Source organism: Cherax quadricarinatus, chromosome 35 (genome assembly GCF_038502225.1).
Source record: "Cherax quadricarinatus isolate ZL_2023a chromosome 35, ASM3850222v1, whole genome shotgun sequence".
Taxonomy (NCBI): Eukaryota; Metazoa; Arthropoda; class Malacostraca; order Decapoda; family Parastacidae; genus Cherax; species Cherax quadricarinatus.
Window position 1 is genome coordinate 15,522,081 of NC_091326.1, and position 23,038 is coordinate 15,545,118.

The 23,038-nt window shown below is 43.7% G+C and overlaps 1 protein-coding gene across 6 annotated transcripts in view; it reads right to left on the bottom strand.

Annotated features, from left to right (window-relative positions):
• The window catches only part of Mctp (multiple C2 domain and transmembrane region protein), a 490,516-nt gene that overhangs the window by 295,203 nt on the left and 172,275 nt on the right, over positions 1 to 23,038 (bottom strand). The window lies entirely within an intron of this gene.

Below are 23,038 nucleotides of genomic sequence, written 5' to 3' on the forward strand. Positions count from 1 at the left end.
TTGTTACAGTATGTTGATTGTTGTAGGTTGTTGCAGAACGTTGATTGTTGTAGGTTGTTGCAGTACGTTGATTGTTGTAGGTTGTTACAGTACGTTGATTGTAGGTTGTTATAGTACGTTGATTGTTGTAGGTTACAGCAAGTTGACTGTTGTAGGTTGTTACAGCAAGTTGATTGTTGCAGGTTGTTACAGTGCGTTGATTGTAGGTTGTTACAGTGCGTTGATTGTTGTAAGTTGTTATAATACGTTGATTGTTGTAGGTTGTTACAGCAAGTTGATTGTTGTAGATTGTTGCAGTACGTTGATTGTTGTAGGTTGTTACAGTACGTTGATTGTTGTAGGTTGTTACAGTACGTTGATTGTTGTAGGTTGTTACAGTACTTTGATTGTTGTAGTGTGTTACAGTACGTTGATTGTTGTAGGATGTTACAGTACGTTGATTGTTGTAGGTTACAGTACGTTGATTGTTGTAGGTTGTTACAGTACGTTGATTGTTGTAGGTTGTTACAGTACGTTGATTGTTGTAGGTTGTTACAACAAGTTGATTGTTACACGTTGATTGTTGTAGGTTGTTACAGTAAATTGATTGTTGTGGGTTGTTACAGTAGGCTGATTGTTGTAGGTTGTTACAGTATGTTGATTGTTGTAGGTTGTTACAGTAAACTGATTGTTGTAGGTTACAGTAGGCTGATTGTTGTAGGTTGATAAAGTAGGCTGATTGCTGTAGGTTGTTACAGTAGGCTGATTGCTGTAGATTGTTACAGAGCGTTGACTGTTGTAGGTTGTTACTGTACGTTGATTGTTGTAGGTTGTTGCAGTAAACTGATTGTTGTAGGTTGTTACAGTAGGCTGATTGTTGTAGGTTACAGTAGGCTGATTGCTGTAGATTGTTACAGTGCGTTGATTGTTGTAGGCTATTACAGTACGTTGATTGTTGTATGTTAAAATACGTTGATTGTTGTAGACTGTTACAGTAGGTTGATTGTTGTAGATTGTTAAAAGGCGTTGATTGTTGTAGGTTACACTACGTTGATTGTTGTAGATTGTTAAAGTGCGTTGATTGTTGTAGATTGTTACAGTATGTTGATTGTTGTAGATTGTTTAAAGGCGTTGATTGTTGTAGGTTACACTACGTTGATTGTTGTAGAATGCTACAGTGTGATGACTGTTGTAGGTTGTTACAGTGCGTTGATTGTTGTGGGTTGTTACAGCAAGTTGATTGTTGTAGGTTGTTACAGTACGTTGATTGCTGTGGGTTACAGTACGTTGATTGTTGTAGGTTGTTACAGTACGTTGATTGTTGTAGGTTGTTACAGTACGTTGATTGTTGTAGGTTGTTACAGCAAGTTGATTGTTGTAGGTTGTTACAGTACGTTGATTGCTGTAGGTTGTTACAGTGCGTTGATTGTTGTAGGTTGTTAAAGTGCGTTGATTGTTGTATGTTACAGTACGTTGATTGTTGTAGGTTGTTACAGTACGTTGATTGTTGTAGGTTGTTACAGTACGTTGATTATTGTAGGTTGTTACAGCAAGTTGAGTGTTGTAGGTTGTTACAGTACGTTGATTGTTGTAGGTTGTTACAGTAGGCTGATTGCTGTAGGTTGTTACAGTAGGCTGATTGCTGTAGATTGTTACAGAGCGTTGACTGTTGTAGGTTGTTACTGTACGTTGATTGTTGTAGGTTGTTGCAGTAAATTGATTGTTGTAGGTTGTTACAGTAGGCTGATTGTTGTAGGTTACAGTAGGCTGATTGCTGTAGATTGTTACAGTGCGTTGATTGTTGTAGGCTATTACAGTACGTTGATTGTTGTAGGTTAAAATACGTTGATTGTTGTAGACTGTTACAGTAGGTTGATTGTTGTAGATTGTTAAAAGGCGTTGATTGTTGTATGTTACAGTACGGTGATTGTTGTAGGTTGTTACAGTACGTTGATTGTTGTAGGTTGTTACAGTACGTTGATTATTGTAGGTTGTTACAATACGTTGATTGTTGTAGGTTGTCACAGTGCGTTGATTATTGTAGGTTGTTACAGTACGTTGATTGTTGTAGGTTGTTACAGTGCGTTGATTATTGTAGGTTGTTACAATACGTTGATTGCTGTAGGTTGTTACAGTGCGTTGACTGTCGTCTACCTGGAGGGCATTCCGGGGATCAATGCCCCCGCGGCCCGGTCCACGACCAGGCCTCCAGGTGGATCAGGGCCTGATCAACGAGGCTGTTATTGCTGGCCGCACGCAGTCCAACGTACGAACCACAGCCCGGCTGATCCGGCACCGTCTTTAGATATCTGTCCAGCTCTCTCTTGAAGACAACCAGGGGTTTTCCCGTAATGCCCCTTATTGCTGGTGGGAGGCTGCTGAACAGTCTTGGGCCCCGGACACTTATTGTGTTTTCTCTTAGTGTACCAGTAACGCCTCTACTTTTCACTGGGGGTATATTGCATCGCCTGCCAAGTCTTTTGCTTTCGTATGGAGTGATTGCTGTGTGCATATTAGGGACCAGTCCCTCCAGAATCTTCCAGGTGTAGATTATGATATATCTCTCTCGCCTGCGCTCTAGTGAGTACAAGTCAAGTGCTTATAGGCGCTTCCAGTAGTTAAGGTGTTTGATGGAACTTATACGTGCAGTAAAGGTTCTCTGTACATTCTCTAACTCTGCAATATTCACCTGCCTTGAATGGGGATGTTAATGTACAGCAATATTCCAGCCTAGAAAGAATAAGTGATTCATTCTAGGTAGGTTGTTATAGTACGTTGATTGTTGTAGGTTGTTACAATACGTTGATTGTTGTAGGTTGTTACCGTGCGTTGCTTGTTGAAGGTTGTTACCGTGCGTTGATTGTAAGCTATTACAGTACGTTGATTGTTGTAGGTTGTTACAATAGGTTGATTGTTATAGGTTGTTACAGTAGGTTGATTGTTGTAGATTACAATACGTTGATTGTTGTAGGTTGTTACAGTACGTTGATTGTTGTAGGTTGTTACAATACGTTGATTGTTGTAGGTTGTTACAATACGTTGATTGTTGTAGGTTGTTACAGAACGTTGATTATTGTAGGTTGTTACAATACGTTGGTTGTTGTAGGTTGTTACAATACGTTGATTGTTGTAGGTTGTTACAATACGTTGATTGCTTTAGGTTGTTACAGTAGGTTGATGGAGATTGTTACAGTACGTTGTTGTAGGTTACAAAACATTGATTGTTTTAGGCTGTTACAGTACTCTGATTGTTGTTTGTTACAGTACTCTGTTGTTGTTTGTTGCAGTACTCTGTTGTTTGTTACAGTACTCTGATTGTTGTTGTTTGTTACAGTACTCTGTTGTTGTTTGTTACAGTACTCTGTTGTTGTTTGTTGCAGTACTCTGTTGTTTGTTACAGTACTCTGATTGTTGTTGTTTGTTACAGTACTCTGTTGTTGTTTGTTGCAGTACTCTGTTGTTTGTTACAGTACTCTGATTGTTGTTTGTTGCAGTATTCTGATTGTTGTTTGTTACAGTACTTTGATTGTTGTTGTTTGTTACAGTACGCTGATTGTTGTTGTTTGTTACAGTACTCTGATTGTTGTTGTTTGTTACAGTACTCTGATTGTTGTTGTTTGTTACAGTACTCTGATTGTTGTTGTTTGTTACAGTACTCTGATTGTTGTTGTTTGTTACAGTACTCTGATTGTTGTTGTTTGTTACAGTACTCTGATTGTTGTTGTTTGTTACAGTACTCTGATTGTTGTTGTTTGTTACAGTACTCTGATTGTTGTTGTTTGTTACAGTACTCTGATTGTTGTTGTTTGTTACAGTACGTTGATTGATGTAGGTTCTTACAGTGCACTAATTGAAAATTGTTATTGGTTGTTATAATACATTGATTGTGGATTGTTTTTGCTTGTTACAATACGCTCTGTGATGCAAATTTAATTCAATTTTGTATTTTTATCACAGTAAAATACTCTGGATTATACACAAACTTCTGTTAATGACTCTCACTAGTTAAATACCCTTGTTAATACTATTTATCAACCCCCTTCACTCTCACTCCCTATTCTTACTCCTCTTCACTATATTCTTACTCCCCTTCACAGGAATATTCCTGTTCACCTTCACACCCTATTGTTGCTCGCTCCCCTTCACACCATTTTATTGCTCCCTTTCACACTATTCTTGCTCCCTTTCATACCCTATTCTTCCTCCCTTTCACACCCTATTCTTCCTCCCCTATACTCACAATTCTCTACTGTAATCCTCATAGTCTGACCTCCATTTCGACATCCTCCCTCCACGGACCCCTGCGTTCGTCCGTGACTTGGCCATGTCTTCCTCAGTCAAAGACGTGTCTGTACCCTCACCCATCCAGTTACCGGTCAGACTTTGCGTTCCTTAACGTCACTAAACGAGTTTATACGCTCGTTATCGAAATTTAAATTCCTCCAATTCCCCTCCTCTCCCTTACACAAAAAACAACAACGACAACAGTTGCGAATGCGTCTTATACTCCGACCAAGTTTAAAATGATTTGATTCTTACGTAGCAGAGCAGCTGAGGTTGTCCTCTTTGTACATTGTACTGTTGGCCCGACTTACCAGAAGATGATGTTCGAACCTTCGTGCACTGCAGGTTGGAAAGATACGTCTGTCTCTCTGTCTCTCTGTCTCTCTGTCTCTCTCTGTCTCTCTCTCTCTCTCTCTCTCTCTCTCTCTCTCTCTCTCTCTCTCTCTCTCTCTCTCTCGTCAATTTTACAGTACACAATTAAGAATCATTAGAATAATTATCACACCATTCATGCAGGTGTCGCATAATCAGCCAGATATCACTCAAGCATCAAGCTGTAATATCGCGAGGGAAGTGTGATATCCTGAGAGGAAATACTGCAACATCACTCCTAAATATCAAACTTGATTTCTGATAACACACACGCACCCTCCACAGTAAAGACTACTGTGTGTGTATGTGTATGTATATATATATAATATATATATATATATATATATATATATATATATATATATATATATATATATATATATATATATATATAGAAACGGTAATGTTTATATGTATATTACTTAGACTTTCGTAACAATATTTTGCTTTTATGGTAATATATGCCGGATTAATGTTAATATATACTGGAGTCATGTTAATATATGCTGGAGTCATGTTAATATATGCTGGAGTCATGTTAATAAATGGTTCCTCACGTCTCAAGTCTCTTACATAAAATTAATAGTTCACAACCTAGAATCGTGAAGATCTATACACCAGAAATAAGAAAGTTAAGATTAGGATTAAGTAGGTAAGTTAGACTGGACGTCGTGTGTCTGCCTCTCTGTCTCTCTGCCACAGTTCTGACAAGTTCCAGCAACGACTAGGGATTGACTGACAAGATCCAGCATCAACTGTTATTATGCAAATTGAAGTTACTCAGGACTGGAGGTACGTATCTATTTTCATTAATAAGACACTGGCGACAAACACACACAGTCCTCAGCTGGACAGTCAAATATATATAAGATAATAGAGAAGTATCTCTGAGTACATTACAGTCAAACAACATTAACAGGTGGATGACAGGTGGCAATGGAAGTTGTGATAGAATTCTTCTTGTGGAGGAAGTATTAAACTGTGACGGAAGTATCAAGACTGTGACGGAAGTATTAAGACTGTGACGCAGGTGGTAAACAGTGGTGATGACGGTGATAACTTACTTGACTGGGGTCTGGGGCGTAAGGGCGACGGTGTAGTTCACACACCAAGTGAAGATAGACCATATGAGCACCCTCAGAGTCGCTCCCAAACAAGGCCATCCTCCACACACTCCCCCCCCCCTCCTCACCAAAATTCACACTCCAGCTCCTGGGCCGCTCTCATAATATCAACATATTAAAACATACAGGTAAACACACACACACACACACACACACACACACACACACACACACATACATACGTGAGTTGCTATATTAGGTATTAGCTATATTAGTCTATAGATTACACGAGGGACACTAAAACTACATGTCACGTGTGTACCACCAGTCAGCGTACATTAACTGATACGCACACACTTCTCGGTGTGTATACGCTGACACGCACACACACACACACACACACACACACACACACACACACACACACACACACACACACACACACACACACACTGAGTCATAATCAACGTTTTTATCCACATCTTGACACAGTGATACCAACGGTGTCTGGGATCACAATTGATACACACAGCTAACACATACACTAACCTGTATATGTGAGCTACATACACAAGTTACATATCAATGGTATACAAACACCAACAGTGTGATGAGCAAGACACATGTGCAACACCTGGGTATTTTTACTGTGCGAGACGTATCGCTCATGTACGTTAGTGGCTTTCTCTGTGTTTAACATTGCTGTATTACGGGTCAGTCCAGTACGGAGAATAATATTGAGACGGTGGAAGACGTGAAGCAGTAGTTTGAGGTGATTAGTCCCTCAGCCTTGAAAGGAGGTGATCAGTCTTTCAGCCTTGATAAATTCATCAAGGCTGAGGGACTGATAACCTCTGTTCAAGGCTGAAGGACTGATAACCTCCTTCCAAGGCTGAGGGACTGATAACCTCCTTTCAAGGGTGAGGGACTGATAACCTCTTTTCAAGGTTGAAGGACTGATAACCTCCTTTCAAAGCTGAGGGACTGATCACCTCCTTTAAAAGCTGAGGGACTGATAACCTCCTTTCAAGGGTGAGGGACTGATAACCTCCTTTCAAGGTTGAAGGACTGATAACCTCCTTTCAAAGCTGAGGGACTGATCACCTCCTTTAAAAGCTGAGGGACTGATAACCTCCTTTCAAGGCTGAGGGACTGATAACCTCCTTTCAAGGCTGAGGGACTGATCACTTCCTTTCAAAGCTGAGGGACTGATCACCTACAACTGCTACTTCACATCATCCACCACCTCCAGTATTTATTCTCTGTATTGGACTGATGAAACTACTGGTGGGCGAAACGTCTCCACAATAAAGATACGCAAGTGTTGCACATGTGTCTCGTGCATCTACAGGTTGCAGATGAAACGTTCACTCTGACAACATCTCGCCCTATGTAGAGTTTCATTCAGTCTTAGAGCTCTACACTGAGCGAAACCTTGTCACAAAGGTGTCTCTTAAAGGACTTTCTTTCCACTTATACACCATATTTTCCAGCAACTTTTTCCTGAGTTTGGAGTCACTATCACCGTGTCATGTTCTGGACTCGTAACCTCAAAACTAGAGAGTTAGTGGTCATGTTCTGGACTCGTAACCTCAGCACTAGAGTTAGAGGTCACTATCACCGTGTCATGTTCTGGACTGGTATGTTCAGCAGGGGATGGTTCACTAGGGGGCAAGAATATGTTACGGTTCCTGGAACCAACACCCTGGGGGACACATCTCACCCCAGGGTGTCTGAGGGGAGAGTAAGTTAGAGATAGAAAGAGGGGAGAGTGAGAGAGAAACAGAGAATGGAGGGTAACTAAGACAGAGAGGGGAAATTAAAAGAGAGAAAAAAAAAACGGTGGAGAGGGGATAGTAAGAAAGAGGGGAAAGTGTGAAAGAGGTAATAGTAAGAGAGGGTAAAGTAACTGAGAGAGAGAGAGAGAGAGAGAGAGAGAGAGAGAGAGAGAGAGAGAGAGAGAGAGAGCAGTGTCGCAACACCCACCCTCACTAGGCTTCCAAAGGCAACTGAGTCTGAGTGCAACCATTGGTTGTGCCGTTGCCGCCGCCGCCGCCGCCGCCGCCGCCGCCGCCGCCGCCGCCGCCACCATCGCCACTACTACCAGTACTACCACCACCACCACCACCACCACAACTACAATCACTACCACCACCACTACCACCACCGCTACCACCACTACCACCCCTCCCGCCCGTGCACCGCCCAGTCAGGTACAACACCCACAGAACCACCCACCCTCCTACCACGCCCGTTTCTCCAGTGCCTCGTACTAGCCTCAGAGTGCCTTCACTCTCCACCCCACACACCCACACACACCCACACACACCCACTCAAACAACACAAACCACCCTTGACCTTTCCTTTCTCTCTCTCTGTCTCTCTCTCTAATCCACAACTCACCCATGGTTACCTACACACGCCCTGACCCAGAGTAAATTGGGCATAACATCCCTAAAAACAGACGAGTCCCTCACGAAGAGTCCCTCATTAGAGTACAGGGTCTTTATGGTATAGGGTTTTTGTTTAGGGTATAAAGCCTCTGTTAAGGGAACAGGTCCTATGTTGAGAGTACAGGTTCTGTGTTAAGGGAACAGGTTCTGTGTTAAAGGAACAGGTTGTGTTAATGGAACAGGTCCTGTGTTAAGGGTACAGGTCCTGTGTTAAGGGTACAGGTCCTGTGTTAAGGGTACAGGTCCTGTGTTAAGGGAACAGGTCCTGTGTTAAGGGTACAGGTCCTGTGTTAAGGGAACAGGTCCTGTGTTAAGAGTACAGGTTCTGTGTTAAGGGTACAGGTCCTGTGTTAAGGGAACAGGTCCTGTGTTAAGGGTACAGGTCCTGTGTTAAGGGGGCCGGTCCGGTGTTAAGGGTATAGATCCTTTGTTAAGGGAACAGGACTTGTGTTAAGGGTACAGGTTTTGTGTTAAGGGAACAAATCATGTGTTAAGGGAACAGGTCCTGTGTTAAGGGTACAGGTCCTGTGTTAAGGGTACAGGTCCTGTGTTAAGGGTACAGGTCCCGTGTTAAGGGTATAGATCCTTTGTTAAGGGAACAGGTCTTGTGTTAAGGGTACAGGTTTTGTGTTAAGGGTACAGGCCCTGTGTTAAGGGTACAGGTTCTGTGTTAAGGGAACAGGTCCTGTGTTAAGGGTACAGGTCCTGTGTTAAGGGGGCCGGTCCGGTGTTAAGGGTATAGATCCTTTGTTAAGGGAACAGGACTTGTGTTAAGGGTACAGGTTCTGTGTTAAGGGAACAAATCATGTGTTAAGGGAACAGGTCCTGTGTTAAGGGTACAGGTCCTGTGTTAAGGGTACAGGTCCTGTGTTAAGAGTACAGGTTCTGTGTTAAGGGAACAGGTCCTGTGTTAAGGGTACAGGTTCTGTGTTAAGGGTACAGGTCCTGTGTTAAGGGTACAGGCCCTGTGTTAAGGGTACAGGTTCTGTGTTAAGGGTACAGGTTCTGTGTTAAGGGAACAGGTCCTGTGTTAAGGGTACAGGTCCTGTGTTAAGGGGACAGGTCCTGTGTTAAAGGCACAGATCCTTTGTTAAGGCAACAGGTCCTGTGTTAAGGGTAGAGGTTTTGTGTTAAGGGCACAGGTTCTGTGTTAAGGGAACAGGTCCTGTGTTAAGGGAACAGGTCCTGTGTTAAGGGTACAGGTTTTGTTAAGGGTACAGGTCCTGTGTTAAGGGTATAGATCCTTTGTTAAGGAAACAGGTCCTGTGTTAAGGGTACAGGTTCTGTGTTAAGGGAACAGGTCCTGTGTTAAGGGGACAGGTCCTGTGTTAAGGGTACAGATTCTGTGTTAAGGGTACAGGTTCTGTGTAAGGGAACAAGTCCTGTGTTAAGGGTACAGATTCTGTGTTAAGGGTACAGGTTCTGTGTAAGGGAACAGGTCCTGTGTTAAGGGTACAGGTCCTGTGTTAAGGGTACAGGTTCTGTTTTAAGGGTTCTGTGTTAAGGGTACAGGTTCTGTGTTAAGGGCACAGGTTCTGTGTTAAGGGTATAGGTTCTGTGATAAGGGAACAGGTCCTGTGTTAAGGGAACAGGTCCTGTGTTAAGGGAATAGGTTCTATGTTAAGGGAACAGGTCCTGTGTTAAGGGTACAGGTCCTGTATTAAGGGTACAGATTCTGCATTAAGAGAACAGGTTCTATGTTAAGGGAACAGGTCCTGTGTTAAGGGTACAGGTCCTGTGTTAAGGGTATAGATCCTTTGTTAAGGAAACAGGTCCTGTGTTAAGGGCACAGGTTCTGTGTTAAGGGTTCAGGTTCTGTGTTAAGGGAACAGGTCCTGTGTTAAGGGTATAGATCCTCTGTTAAGGGAACAGGTCCTGTGTTAAGGGTACAGGATCTGTGTTAAGGGTACAGGTTCTGTGTTAAGGGAACAGGTCCTGTGTTAAGGGTATAGAACCTTTGTTAAGGGAACAGGTCCTGTGTTAAGGGAACAGGTCCTGTGTTAAGGGTATAGATCCTTTGTTAAGGGAACAGGTCCTGTGTTAAGGGTACAGGTCCTGTGTTAAGGGTACAGGTTCTGTGTTAAGGGAACAGGTTCTGTGTTAAGGGTACAGGTTCTATGTTAAGGGAACAGGTCCTGTGTTAAAGGTACAGGTTCTGTGTTAAGGGAACAGGTCCTGTGTTAAGGGAACAGGTCCTGTGTTAAGAGTACAGGTTCTGTGTTAAGGGTACAGATTCTGTGTTAAGGGAACAGGTCCTGTGTTAAGGTTACAGATTCTGTGTTAAGGGTACAGGTCCTGTATTAAGGGTACAGGTTCTGTGTAAGGGAACAGGTCCTGTGTTAAGGGTACAGGTTCTGTGTTAAGGAAACAGGTCCTGTATTAAGGGTACAGGTTCTGTGTTAAGGGAACAGGTTCTGTGTTAAGGGCACAGGTTCTGTGTTAAGGGTACAGGTTCTGTGTTAAGGGTACAGGTTCTGTGTTAAGATAAGAAGGGCAAAAAAATTGCATTATGAGAACAGATTATCCAACTTACGAGGTGATATAAAAAAGACCTGGAAAACCCTATCAGAAATTCTGGGAACAAAAAAGATATCACGAAATAGCGAAATAAAATTAGCAAAATCAGATGAACCCCAACTCCCACCAACAGAAACAGCAAACAGACTCAATGATTTCTTCTCCACTATAGGACAAAACCTTGCCAATAAAATCCCAAGCTCAGATACCTCACCAAATGACTACCTCACTGGCAACTACCCGAACACACTGTTCCCAGCTCCGACTAACCCATACGAAGTCTCCCTTATTATCAACGCACTAAAAAACAAGGCAGGAGATTTAAATACCTTACCACCCTTTATATACCAAAAAGTGTCACAAGTACTATCACCAATCATTGCAACACTAACAAATCCATTGAATCCTCCACCTTCCCTACAGTTCTCAAAACAGCAAGGGTCACCCCGATCCACAAAGGAGGAGACCAAACAGAGTTGAATAACTATAGGCCAATATCCAATTTACACCCTCTCTCAAAAATCTTCGAAAAATTATTTCATAAACGAATCTACTCCTACCTCATCTCCCATAACATTCTCAACCCCTGCCAATTTGGATTCAGGCCTAATAAAAATACTAATGATGCTATTATACACATGCTAGAACATATATACACTGCAATAGAGAAAAAAGAAGTCCCACTGGGGATCTTCATTGACTTACGTAAAGCTTTTGATACAGTTGACCATGACTTGCTCCACGTAAAATTGTCACACTATGGTATTAGAGGGCACTCCCTCAACTACCTCAAGTCTTACCTCAGCAACAGAAGCCAATATGTGTACGCAAATGGGGCAAACTCTTCTGCACAACCAATTACAGTTGGTGTCCCACAGGGAAGTGTCCTTGGCCCTCTTCTCTTTCTCCTATACATAAATGACCTACCAAATGCTTCGCAATTACTCAAACCCACACTATTTGCAGATGACACTATATACGTCTTCTCTCACCCGAGCCCAGTCACGCTAGCCAATACTGTAAACACCGAATTACAGAAAATATCTACCTGGATGAGGACTAACAAACTTACACTAAACGTTGACAAAACCTACTTCATTCAGTTTGGTAACAGAGCTACAGATGTCCCTCTTAACATAATAATAAACGGATCACCTATCACAAAGCTAACAGAGGGAAAATTCTTAGGAATCCACCTTGATAATAGACTCAAATTTCATACACATATACAACAAATTTCTAAGAAAATTTCCAAGACTGTAGGCATACTATCGAAGATACGGTACTATGTTCCACAGTCAGCCCTCCTGGCCCTATATCACTCTTATTTACCCCTATCTCACCTATGGAATTTGTGCATGGGGATCAACAACAATTAACCATCTCAGACCACTAATTACCCAACAAAAGGCTGCAGTCAGAATGATAACAAATTCTCACTACAGGAAGCACACTCCACCAATATTCAAAATACTCAACCTACTCACCATACAAAACATCCATACTTATTATTGCACTTATTACATACATAGAACACTTAACTCTGATATTAACCCTCCCCTCAAACATCTCCTTGCCAACCTCAACAGAACACATGGCCATAACACATCTCACGCTATGCAAAAACTCAATGCAATCTGGTGGCCTGGTGGTTAACGCTCTCGCTTCACACGGTGAGGGCCTGGGTTCGATTCCCAGCCAGAGTAGAAACATTGGACGTGTTACTTTCAACCTGTTGTCTATGTTCCCCATCAGTAAAATGGGTACCTGGGTGTTAGTCGACTGGTGTGGGTCGCATCCTGGGACACTGACCTAAGGAGGCCTGGTCACAGACCGGGCCGCGGGGGCGTTGACCCCCGGAACTCACTCCAGGTAAACATAAAAGGCCCTAAAATCTGGAATTCATTACCTGTAAATATAAAAGAAACACTACCTGTTCATAAATTCAAGTCTCTTCTCAAAGATCACTTACTCACCCAAAACCAAATAAATACTGAATAACTGAACCTTATAAATTGTATATCTTAAATGTTTCTCACAATTATATCACATAAATGTTAAACCTAAAACCGAATCTAACTTTATTAATTTTTAAATACACTACCTAACAGAATACTTCATACGACTGAATGTACAACAATGCATGCAACCATATGACCTGTCTTTGTAATACTCACTTGTGCTTTATAGTTATCTGTTTACAGTAATGTTTTATCATTGATTTCATCATTGCTTAGTTAATCTTAAGTTAATTTTAAGCCAGCCCGTAATGCTATGCATAGTATAAGTGGCTTTGGCATGCTGCTCTTATCTGTATTTTTTGTACCTCTGTATGTGTGCTCAAATTGTAAATAAATAAATAAATAAATAAATAAAAAGAGTACAGGTTCTATGTTAAGGGTTCTGTGTTTTGGGTACAGGTTCTGTGTTAAGGGTATAGGTTCTCTGTTAAGGGAACAGGTCCTGTGTTAAGGGAACAGGTTCTGTGTTAAGGGAACAGGTCCTGTGTTAAGGGAACAGGTCCTGTGTTAAGGGAACAGGTTCTGTGTTAAAGGAACAGGTTCTTTGTTAAAGGAACAGGTTCTGTGTTAATGGAACAGGTCCTGTGTTAAGAGTTCAGGTTCTTTGTTAAGGGTACAGGTCCTGTGTTAAGGGTAAAGGTTCTGTGTTAAGGGAACAGGTCCTGTGTTAAGGGAACAGGTCCTGTGTTAAGGGAACAGGTTCTGTGTTAAAGGAACAGGTTCTTTGTTAAAGGAACAGGTTCTGTGTTAATGGAACAGGTCCTGTGTTAAGAGTTCAGGTCCTTTGTTAAGGGTACAGGTCCTGTGTTAAGGGTACAGGTCCTGTATCAAGGGAACAGGCCCTGTGTTAAGGGTACAGGTTCTGTGTTAAGGGTACAGGTTCTGTGTTAAGGAAACAGGTCCTGTGTTAAGGGTACAGGTCCTGTGTTAAGGTGACAGGTCCTGTGTTAAGGGCATAGATCCTTTGTTAAGGCAACAGGTCCTGTGTTAAGGGTACAGGTTTTGTATTAAGGGTACAGGTTTTGTTAAGGGTACAGTTCCTGTGTTAAGGGTATAGATCCTTTGTTAAGGAAACAGGTCCTGTGTTAAGGGTACAGGTTCTGTGTTAAGGTAACAGGTCCTGTGTTAAGGGTACAGGTTTTGTTAAGGGTACAGGTCCTGTGTTAAGGGTATAGATCCTTTGTTAAGGAAACAGGTCCTGTGTTAAGGGTACAGGTTCTGTGTTAAGGGAACAGGTCCTGTGTTAAGGGGACAGGTCCTGTGTTAAGAGTACAGGTTCTGTGTTAAGGGTACAGATTCTGTGATAAGGGAACAGGTCCTGTGTTAAGGGTACAGATTCTGTGTTAAGGGTACAGGTTCTGTGTAAGGGAACAGGTCCTGTGTTAAGGGTACAGGTCCTGTGTTAAGGGTACAGGTCCTGTGTTAAGGGTACAGATTCTGTTTTAAGGGTCCTGTGTTAAGGGTACAGGTTCTGTGTTAAGGGAATAGGTCCTGTGTTAAGGGGACAGGTCCTGTGTTAAGAGTACAGGTTCTGTGTTAAGGGTACAGATTCTGTGATAAGGGAACAGGTCCTGTGTTAAGGGTACAGATTCTGTGTTAAGGGTACAGGTTCTGTGTAAGGGAACAGGTCCTGTGTTAAGGGTACAGGTCCTGTGTTAAGGGTACAGGTCCTGTGTTAAGGGTACAGGTTCTGTTTTAAGGGTCCTGTGTTAAGGGAACAGGTTCTATGTTAAGGGAACAGGTCCTGTGTTAAGGGTACAGATTCTGTATTAAGAGAACAGGTTCTATGTTAAGGGAACAGGTCCTGTGTTAAGGGTACAGGTCCTGTGTTAAGGGTACAGGTTCTATGTTAAGGGAACAGATCCTGTGTTAAGGGTACAGATCCTGTGTTAAGGGAACAGTTCCTGTGTTAAGGGTACAGACCCTGTGTTAAGGGTGCAGGTTTTGTGTTAAGGGAACAGGTCCTGTGTTAAGGGTACAGGTTGTGTGTTAAGGGAACAGGTCCTGTGTTAAGGGTAGAGGTTCTGCGTTAAGGGTACAGGTTCTATGTTAAGGGAACAGGTCCTGTGTTAAGGGTACAGATCCTGTGTTAAGGGTACAGGTTCTGTGTTAAGGGAACAGGTTCTGTGTTAAAGGAACAAGTCTAGTGTTAAAGGAATAGGTCCTGTGTTAAGGGAACAGATCCTGTGTAAAGAGTACAGGTTCTGTGTTAAGGGAACAGGTTCTGTTTTAAGGGAACAGGTCCTGTGTTAAGGGAACAGGTCGTGTGTTAAGGGTACAGGTTCTGTGTTAAGGGAACAGGTGCTATAAGGGAACAGGTCCTGCGTTAAGGGTATAGGTCCTGTGTTAAGGGAACAGGTCGTGTGTTAAGAGTATAGGTCCTGTGTTAAGGGAACAGGTCCTGTGTTAAGGGAACAGGTTCTGTGTTAAGGGTACAGGTTCTGTGTTAAGGGTACAGGTCCTGTGTTAAGGGTACAGGTCCTGTGTTAAGGGTACAGGTCCTGTGTTAAGGGTACAGGTCCCGTGTTAAGGGTACAGGTTCTGTGTTAAGTGTACAGGTCCTGTGTTAAGGGTGCAGGTTCTGTGTTAAGTGTACAGGTCCTGCGTTAAGGGTACAGGTCCTGTGTTAAGGGTACGGGTTCTGTGTTAAGGGTACAGGTCCTGTGTTAAGGGGACAGGTCCTGTGTTAAGGGTACGGGTTCTGTTAAGGGTGCAGGTCCTGCGTTAAGGGAACAGGTACTGTGTTAAGGGTACAGGTCATGTGTTAAGGGTGCGGGTTCTGTGTTAAGGGTACGTTTTCTGTGTTAAGGGAACAGGTCTTGTGTTATGGGAACAGGTCCTGTGTTAAGGGAACAGGTCCTGTGTTAAGGGCACAGGCCCTGTGTTAATTGTACAGGTCCTGTGTTAAGAGTACAGGTCGTGTGTTAAGGGTACAGGTCGTGTGTTAAGGGTACGGGTTCTGTGTTAAGGGTGCAGGTCCTGTGTTAAGGGAACAGGTCCTGTGTCAAGGGCACAGGCCCTGTGTTAATTGTACAGGTCCTGTGTTAAGGGTACAGGTCGTGTGTTAAGGGTACAGGTCGTGTGTTAAAGGTATGGGTTCTGTGTTAGTTGTACAGGTCCTGTGTTAAGGGCACAGGCCTTGTGTTAATTGTACAGGTCCTGTGTTAAGGGTACAGGTCCTGTATTAAGGGTACAGGTCCTGTGTTTAGTGTACAGGTTCTCATATCAATACATCCACTTGTTCCTCCAGGACTCCAGCACAACTCCAACTGTTTTTTTCCTAAGTGGATCCACTTACATGTCAATCTGCTCTTTGTTGCACTCTTCTGTCACTTAACTTTTAATGACACCCTGGAATTCATTACCAAGTTCACTTTACTTGAGAGGCGCACTTTATTTGACCAGAGGCGCACTTTATTTGACCAGAGGCGCACTTTATTTGACCAGAGGCGCACTTTATTTGACGAGAGGCGCACTTTAGTTACTGATCCACTTCCTCTTGAATAGTCCCTAATAAAAACAGAAGGGGAAGGGAATTCAGGTGTTATAAAAGATGGGTCTGCGTGTCCCGGCGCATTAGTTAATGGGTCGCTCCGCATACATAGCAGCGTCACCGTAATGGACGGTGGAGGGGGGAGGGGGAGGGGGAATGGGGAGGGTGGAGGGGGAGGGGGAATCGGGAGGGGAAGGGAAGAAGGGGAAGGGAGGGGCGGTGAATAATTTACATTCGTTACGAACATAAGTAAACACACAAGCACAAACACACACACACACATGCACACACACACACGCATGCACACACGCACACTCCTAGAATTTAACCCTGACAAATGCAAAGTCATGAAGATCGGGGAAGGGCAAAGAAGACCGTAAACAGAGTATAGGCTAGATGGCCAAAGACTGCAAACCTCACTCAAGGAGAAAGATCTTGGGGTGAGGATAATACCCAGTACGCCTCCAGAAGCCCACATTAATCAGATAACTGCTGCAGCATATGGGCGCCTGGCAAACCTGAGAATAGCGTTCCGATACCTCAGTAAGGAATCGTTCAAGACACTGTACACTGTGTACTTCAGGCCCATACTGGAGAACGCAGCACCAGTTTGGAACCCACACCGGGTCAAACATGTCAAGAAATTAGAGAAAGTGCAAAAGCTTGCAACAAGGCTGGTTCCAGAGCTCAGGGGAATGTCTTACGAAGAAAGGTTAAGGGAAATCTGTCTGACGACACTGGAGGACAGAAGGGTCAGGGGAAACATGATAACGACATACAAAATACTGCTTGGAATAGATAAGGTGGACAGAGACAGGATGTTCCAGAGATAGGACACAGAAACAAGGGGTCACAATTGGAAATTGAAGACTCAGATGAGTCAAAGGGATGTTAGGAAGTATTTCTTCAGCAACAGAGTTATTAGGAAGTGGAATAGTGTGGCAAGTGATGTAGTAGAGGCAGGAACCATACACAATTTTAAGACGAGGTATGATAAAGCTCATGGAGCAGGGAGAGGGAGGACCCAGTAGCGGTCAGTGAAGAGGCAGGGCCAGGAGCTGAGTCTCGACCCCTGCAACCACAATTTGGGGAGTACAATTAGGTGAGTACACACACACACACACACATGCACACACACACACACACACACACACACACACACACACACACACACACACACACACACACACACACACACACCTATCTCTCTCCTCTCTCCCATCTCTCCCCTCTAACATCTCTTCCCTCTAACACCTCCTCCCTCTAACATCTCTCCCCCTCTAACATCTCTCCCCCTATCATTATCTCTCCCCTCTCCCATTTTCCATCTCTCTCTCTCCCCTCTCTCTCCCCCTATCCTCTCTCTCCCTTTTCTCTCTTCCATCTCCCCCCTCTCTCCCCTTCTGCCCTGTCTCTCTCCCTCTCTCTCCCCTCTCTTTGCCCCCTCTCCCCCCGCTCTCTCTCTCTTCCCTTTTCCCTTCTCACTCTCCCCCTCTCTCCTACCTTTCCCTTCTCTCTCTTTCCTTCTCTTTCTCCCTCTCTCTCTCTCTCACTCTTTTCATTTTCAAAAAAGGGGAAAAAAGGGAAGAGGGAAAAAAGAAGAAAAAGAAAATGGTGAGGGCTCGCAGGAACCAGGGATCAGATGAGAATGGTTCTGGTAGGGAGGAGTGGATGGAGGAGCAGTGGAAAAGGATGGAACAAGAGTGGGAGAGAAAATTAGGAGAGCTTTCTGAAAAAATGGAGACAGAGCTTTCTGTGAAATTAGAAAAGAGGTTGGAGAAGGAGAAGAAGAATTGGGAGGCACAAGTCGAAACTTCAGTAACCAGGATAAGGGTCCTAGAAGATGAGGTAAACAGGCTGAAGCAAGTTACAAGGACATTGACCAGAGAAGACACAGCATATGAAGCTGAGAGGCCGAACAGGAAGGAGATATGAATTATGCTAAGGTCATATCAACCTGCCAAGAAGAGCCAAGAAGTGAAAGGGGAGAGCAGCTGGGTGCAGGTGGGGAGGGTGATAGGTCAAATGCAGAGGCACAACAATGCTACCAAGAGCCACTGGAAAAAACAAGGGAGAAAATGACCAGATACAGACAGGAACCAGAGTCACAGAGGGAGAGGCAATGGGAGGAGGAAAGGGCAAAATCAGTGTTTATCCATGGGCTTCAGGAGAGACAGGAAAGGACACACACTGAAAGATGGCAGGCAGAAAGAAAGGAGATTGAGAACATCATCACGGAAATAGGTGAAGAAGACATGGACGAAATTGTAAATTTTCAGAGAATAGCGGGTACTTGAAGGGGAGAAAACGACTGATCAAGCTGATTCTCACTCCAGAAACAGTGTGGAACAGGATCCTCCAAGAGAAACCACGGTTGAAATACTCGGAAAAGTACAAGAGGGTATTTCTAGACAGAGACAGAACACAAACAGAACGACAGCAGCTGAGGGAGAGGACAAAAAAGCGAAAGGAGTAAAGAAAGGAGACAAGGATGGAACCAGCAGAGGTCAATCAGAGCAGAACAGAGCAGCAAGGGCAAGCACACACACAACTATCCGAAGAACACCATCCCAACACAAACTACAGCTCACAGCACTCACAGCTTCCACCTAACACCCAGCTATAGAATCCCACAGTATGCTACCAGGTCTCCCACCCTCACAGGCCCCCCAAACCACAGTGTTGGAAAGGAAACTGAAGGTATGGTACACAAACGCTGATGAAATAACAAATAAGTGGGAGGAGTGGCACAAAAGAGCCAAAGAGGCATCACCAGACATCATAACTCTCACAGAAACCAAGCTAACATGTATGATAACAGATGCCATCTTTCCAATGGGATACCAGATCCTGAGGAAAGACAGAGGGAACAGGGGGGGGGGGTGAAGGAGTGGCACTGTTGATCAAAAAACCGATGGAATTTTGATGAGCTGGAGAGAGGAGACAGCGGAGAAGCAAGCGATTACATAGCGGGAACACTTCACTCTGGAGGTCCAAAGGTGGTAATTGCAGTGATGTATAACCCACCACAGAACAGCAGGAGGTCAAGGCAAGAGAATGACGAGTGCAATAGAGCGATGGTTGACATACTGGCTGCAGTGGCCAGAAGAGCTCATGCATGCAGGGCAAAGCTCCTGATCATGGGTGACTTTAACCACAAGGAGATCAATTGGGAGAACTTGGAGCCACATGGGGGCCAAGACACATGGAGGGCTAAGATGATGGAGGTGGTACTGGAAAACTTCATGTACCAACACATGAGGGACACTACAAGAGAGAGAGGGGAGGATGAACCAGCAAGACTGGACCTAGTATTCACCTTGAGTAGTGCAGATATTGAGAACATCACATATGAAAGACCCCTTGGGGCCAGCGATCATGTGGTTTTAAGCTTCGAATACACAGTAGAACTACAAGTGGAGGGAGAAGCAGGAAGGCCAGGATGAATGAAGCCAAACTACAAGAAAGGGGACTACACGGGAATGAGGAACTTCCTGAACGGGGTTCAGTGGGACAGAGAACTGACAGAGAAGCCAGTTAATGAGATGATGGAATATGTAGCAACAATGTACAAGGAGGCTGAAGAGAGGTTTGTACCCAAGGGTAACAGGATTAATGAAAAAGCCAGGATGAGCCCATGGTTCACCCAAAGGTGCAGGAAGGCAAAAACCAAGTGTGCTAGGGAATGGAAGAAATATAGAAGGCAAAGGACCCAGGAGAATAAGGAGAGCAGTCATAGAGCCAGAAATGAATATGCACAGATAAGAAGGGAGGCCCAACGACAATATGAAAACGACACAGCAGCGAAAGCCAAATCTGACCCGAAGCTGTTATACAGCCACATCAGGAGGAAAACAACAGTCAAGGACCAGGTAATCAGGCTAAGGAAGGAAGGATGAGAGACAACAAGAAATGACCGTGAAGTATGTGAGGAACTCAACAAGAGATTTAAAGAAGTGTTCACAGAGGCGACAGAAGGGGCTCCAGAAAGACAGAGAGGTGGGGCACACCACCAAGTGCTGGACACAGTACACACAACCAAGGAAGAAGTGAAGAGGCTTCTGAGTGAGCTAGATACCTCAAAGGCAATGGGGCCAGATAACATCTCTCCATGGGTCCTGAGAGAGGGAGCAGAGGTGCTATGTGTACCCCAAACAACAATATTCTATACATCTATCGAAACAGGGAGATTGCCTGAGGCATGGAAGACAGCAAATGTAGTCCCAATCTTTAAAAAAGGAGACAGACATGAAGCACTAAACTACAGACCAGTGTCACTGACAAGTATAGTATGCAAAGTCATGGAGAAAATTATCAGGAGAAGAGTGGTAGAACACCTAGAAAGGAATGATCTCATCAACAGCAGCCAACATGGTTTCAGGGACGGGAAATCCTGTGTCACAAACCTACTGGAGTTCTATGACATGGTGACAGAGTAAGACAAGAGAGAGAGGGGTGGGTGGATTGCATTTTCTTGGACTGGAAGAAGGCGTTTGACACAGTTCCACACAAGAGATTGGTGCAAAAACTGGAGGACCAAGCAGGGATAACAGGGAAGGCACTACAATGGATCAGGGAATACTTGTCAGGAAGACAGCAGCGAGTCATGGTACGTGGCGAGGTGTCAGAGTGGGCACCTGTGACCAGCGGGGTCCCACAGGGGTCAGTCCTAGGACCAGTGCTATTTCTGGTATTTGTGAACGACATGACGGAAGGAATAGACTCCGAAGTGTCCCTGTTTTCAGATGACGTAAAGTAAATGAGAAGAATTCACTCGATCGAAAACCAGGCAGAACTACAAAGGGATCTGGACAGGCTGCAGACCTGGTCCAGCAATTGGCTCCTGGAGTTCAATCCCACCAACTGCAAAGTCATGAAGATTGGGGAAGGGGAAAGAAGACTGCAGACGGAGTACAGTCTAGGGGGTCAGAGCCTTCAAACCTCACTCAAGAAAAAAATCTTGGGGTGAGTATAACACCAATAATAATAATAATAATAATAATAATAATAATAATAATAATAATAATAATAAGGGTATATTTTAAGAAATTTTCTATTTCTTTTGAAGTTAGGAAGCAAGAGTGTTGATCAAGAACTGCAAGAAGCCACTATCATGTGATTGTAACATGCTATGTTGAGGCAGCATGGATCCTGTGGTCGTCCCACAGCTGCTGAAAGCTACAGTCACAACCCCACTAAAGCAATAGCAAAGAACTACAGACCGATAGCGCTAACATTCCATATCATAAATATCTTTGAAAGGGTTCTAAGAAGCAAGATCGTCAGCCATCTAGAATCTAGATACCCATCAATTACATAACACAGGGCAACATGGGTTTAGATCAGGTCGCTCCTGCCTCTCCCATCTACTGGACCACTATGACAAGTTCCTGGATGCTATAGAAAACAAACAGAATGTAAATGTAATATACACAGACTTTGTAAAAACCTTTGACAAGTGTGACCATGGTGTAATAGTGCACAAAATGCATGATAAAGCAATAACAGGAAAAGTTGGTAGATGTATCTATAACTTCCTCACAAACAAAACACAAAGAGTAACAGTAAACAGAGTAAAGTCTTAGGCAGCTACTGTGAAAAGTTCTGTTCCACAAGGCACAGTACTCGCTCCCATCCTGTTCCTCATCCTCATGTCTTCCTCTGCAGATGACACCTGAATTTACATGACAGTGTCTTCCATTGAGGACACTGCAAGATTCCAGGCGGACATCAACTAAATCTTTAAATGGGCTGCAGAAAACAATATGAAGTTCAATGATGAGAAATTTCAATTACTCCGATATGGAAAACGTGAGGAAATTAAAACTATATCGGAATATAAAACAAATTCCAACCACACAATAGAGCGAAAAACTAATGTAAAAGACCTGGGAGTGATAATGTCAAGGATTTAACTTTTTAAGACCACAGCATTGTATCAATCGCATCTGCTAGAAAAATGACAGGATGGATAATGAGAACCTTCAGAACCAGGGATGCTAAGCCCATGACACTCTTCAGGTCGCTTGTTCTATCTAGGCTGGAATATTGCTGCACACTAACAGCACCTTTCAAGGCAGGTGGAACTGCTGACCTAGAAAATGTACAGAGAACCTTCACGGCACGCATAACTGCGATAAAACACCTTAGTTACTGGGAACGCTTGAAGTTCCTCAACCTGTACTCCCTGGAACGCAGGAGGGAAAGATACATGATTCTATACACTTGGAAAATCCTATGAGAGCAAAAGACTCGGCAGACGATACAACATGCTCCCAATTAAAAGCAGGAGTGTCACTAGCACGATAAGAGACGACACAGTAAGTGTCAGGGGCCCGAGACTGTTTAACTGCCTCCCAGCATACATCTTAAGGGGGATTACCAATAGACCCCTGGTTGTCTTCAAGAAGGCGCTGGACAGGTAACTAAAGTCAGTACCTGACCAGCCGGACTGTGGTTCATACGTCGGGTTGCGTGCGGCCAACAGTAACAGCCTGGTTGATCAGGCCCTGATCCCACCATAAGGCCTGGTCATAGACCGGGCCGCGGGGCCGTTTACCCCCGAAACCCTCTCCAGGTATACTCCAGGTATAATCTTAAGCACGATTCAGGTAAGTTTAACAACGTTATAACCCACCTCAAATAACTCAAATATTATCTTTTAGAGAGAGAGAGAGAGAGAGAGAGAGAGAGAGAGAGAGAGAGAGAGAGAGAGAGAGAGAGAGAGAGAGAGAATACACATATGTGTTAGTGCTCTTTTAACAAGGTTAAAGGACCCTCCAAATGACTATATCGAGCATAACATTACTTCCTAGACGTAACACAGACCAACGCGGCTATACACAAGACACTTAC